The sequence below is a fragment of the Suricata suricatta genome, chromosome 13, assembly GCF_006229205.1.
Source record: "Suricata suricatta isolate VVHF042 chromosome 13, meerkat_22Aug2017_6uvM2_HiC, whole genome shotgun sequence".
Taxonomy (NCBI): Eukaryota; Metazoa; Chordata; class Mammalia; order Carnivora; family Herpestidae; genus Suricata; species Suricata suricatta.
The window spans coordinates 11,813,370-11,816,796 of NC_043712.1; positions in this window are offsets into that span (position 1 = coordinate 11,813,370).

Here is a 3,427-nt window from a genome sequence, read left to right on the forward strand (position 1 = left end):
GGTGTGGAGAGACGGGCACCCTCCTACACTGTTGGTGGCAATGTAAACTGGTGCAGCCGTTCTGGAAAACAGTGTGGAGGTTCCTCAAAAAACTATCCATAGAACTCCCTTATGACCCAGCTGTAGCATTGCTGGGGATTTACCCAAGAGAGATTGTTTTATTTATTTTTGAGAGAGAGAGAGAGAGAGAGACAGAGGGACAGACAGCATGATCAGGGGAGGGTCAGAGAGAGAGAACGAGACACAGATTCTGAAGTAGGCTCCAGGCTCTGAGCTAGCTGTCAGCACAGAGCCCGTCGCAGGGCTCGAACCCACAAACCATGAGAATATGACCTGAGCTGAAGTCGGAAGCTTAACAGACTGAGCGACCCAGGCATCCCCATATTTAAGAATTTCTTCTGGCTTGCCTCCCTCCCTCTCTGTTTGTTACTGTTTTCTCCCCTTCCCTTCCCCTCTGGTCTTCTGTTATGTTTCTCAAGATCCACATATGAGTGAAAACATGTGATATCTGTCCTTCTCTACTGACTTATTTCACTCAGCATACTAGCTTCCAGTTCCATCCACGTTGCTGCAAATGTCATGATTTCATTCTTTCTCATTGCAGGTAGTTTTCTATTGTATATATAAACCACATCTTCTTTATCCATTCATCAGCTGGCGGACATTTAGGCTTTAACTGTAATTCAGCTACTGTTGAAAGCACTGCTATAAACATTGGGGTACATGTGCCCCTGTGAATCAGCACTCCTGTATCTCTTAGATAACCATTTCAAAGTGTACAAGTTAGTGGCATTCAGTATATTTACAGTGTTGTGCAACCATCATCATCTCTAGGCTTCCCCTTTAACTTCAGGAGAATTATCACTTCTATTCAAGTCTTACTGAAGCTTCTAGCTGGAGCAGTCAAGAAAGAAAAGAAAATAAAAGGCATCTAGATTGCAGAGAAAGGAGCAAAGTTACATTTATTTTCCGATGATTTTATATATACAGTCGACCCATGAACAACCATGTTTGAGCTGCATGGGTCCATTTATAAGTAGATTTATTATATATATGTATATATATATATATAGCACAGTACTATAAATGTATTTTCTCTTATGATTTTCCTAACATTTACTTCTCTCCAGCTTACTTTATCATAAGAATACATTAAGTAATACAAATAACTTACAAAATACATTTTAATCAACTGTTTATGTTATTGGCAACAGTAACAATAACCTAAGCCTAACAATAGGCTATTAATATGTTAAGTTTTGCAGGGGTCAAAAGTTATACATGGATTTTCAACTGCGTGTGTGTGTCGGTGGCAGTCAGTGCCCCTAACATCTACATTGTTCAAGGGTCAACTGTAAAAGATATTGTGGGAAGAAGCACTGGGTGTTATATGGAAACCAATTTGACAATAAACTATTATAAAAAAATAAAAGATTAGTGGTGAGTGGGTTAAAAAAAGAAAGATACTGAGGAATCAAAAAACAAACTACTAGAACGGACAGATGTGTTAAAGATGGCAAAGTACAAGGTCAATATAAAAAAATCAATGGCATTTCTACACGCTAGGAAGGAACAATCTGGAAATGAAATGAACAATTTTACTTACAATGAAGTAAAAAAGAATAGCATACTTAAGAATAAATTCATCAAAATAAGTGGAAAATTCATAGTATAAAAAATATTGTTGAAAGAAATTACAGATGTAAATGAATAGAAAAACATCCCATGTTCATGGCTTGAGATACTTCATACTGTTAAGATAACAATAATTTTCAGATTGATCAATATATTCAGCATAATTGCTACCAAAATCCCAGCTGTCTTCTTGGTAGAAATTGACAAGCCAATTTTAAATTACCTATAGAAACTGAAGAAATTCCCAACTAACAAAAGCAATCTCAAAGGAATAGAACAGAATTTCAGGATCCATATGTTCTGATTTCAAACATTACTACAAAACTACAATAATCAAGCTAGTATGGCATAGGCATGAAGATTGATATAGGCCAACAGAACAGAGGTGAAAGTCCAGGAGTAATCCCCTCAAATCTGTATCCAGCTGAATTTTTGTAAGGTGCCAGGACAAATCGATGGGGGAAATAAGTATCCTTTAAATCAATAGCTCTGGGAAAACTGAATATCTACAGGCGAAAGAATGACATTGGACCCCTTTTTGTGTGTTAAATACACAAAATTAACTTAAAATAGACATTAATATATTGAAAGAGCAAACCACATCATGAAAAAAGTCCTTGATATGTACATTTAGCAAAGGACTAAAGTGTAGAATATACAAAGAATTTTTATAAATTAATGTTAATAATGCAGACAACTCAATAAAACGGCAGCAAAAGATTGGGAATAGGTTCTTTACAAGAGAAACTACCCAAATGATCAGTAAGTATAGGCAAAAGATATAAACGACATGAGTTATCAGACAAATGCAAATTAAAGCCACTGCACACTATTTCTATATGCCCCCAAGAATGTGTACAGTGGAAAAGATGGAGAGTATAAGTGTTGGTGAGAAAGTGGACCACAGTTTTCCATCTGTTACAGAAATGACTGTAATTGGTACAGCACTTTATCGAACTTTCTGGTATTATCTATTAATGCTGAAAAGATACATACTTCGTGGTCCCCAAATCCCATTCTTTGGTATATATACAAGTCCCAAACTGGAAACAACCCAAATGTCAGTCAAAACTAGAATGGATGAATATATATAGATTGTATAGACACATTTGAAAATTAGAAAGCCTTAAGACTGATTTAGCTATAACTAAATTGAATAAAAAGTGGAATACAAAAGAGTGCTTATGGTATGCTTATATAAGGACCAAAACTGTCCCAACTGGACAATGATGTTACAGACCAAGATAATGGCAATAAGTAATCTGGTTAAAGTCATTGTTTTCAAGCCATGCATGTCTGAGATTAGGTCTTAGGGCATCAATTTACTTGATGTCTCTGGGCTTTGGTTTGCTTTCTAGATAAAATATTAGTGCCCTCATAAGAGGCTTGTAGGGTCTATTAAATAAATGATACACTGAAATGCTTAATTAATGTTAGCTGTGACAGACATCATTCAACAGGCAAGGAGTTTGGTCACTTCTGTATTCTTCACACTTTAAATAAATGAAGCTTGGTGGTAATAAGAAAATTCATGCGAGTTTATGTTAATATCAGTACCAGATAAAGAGACTTATTGAAAAAAGAGATGGGAGATAAGAAAAGCTCTTAAATCCCAGAGTAGTGGGCTCAAAACTCTCACAAACGTGCAGTGAACGTCATAGGAGATCTTGGGGTTTTCTTATAAAACATTAATACACAGAATTCAGAGAACTGGTGGGGGAAAAATCAGGTGAAGAAAAAGATGAGAGGAAACGTAAATTAGATTAAGACGAAGAATGGGGTCAGCAGTAAG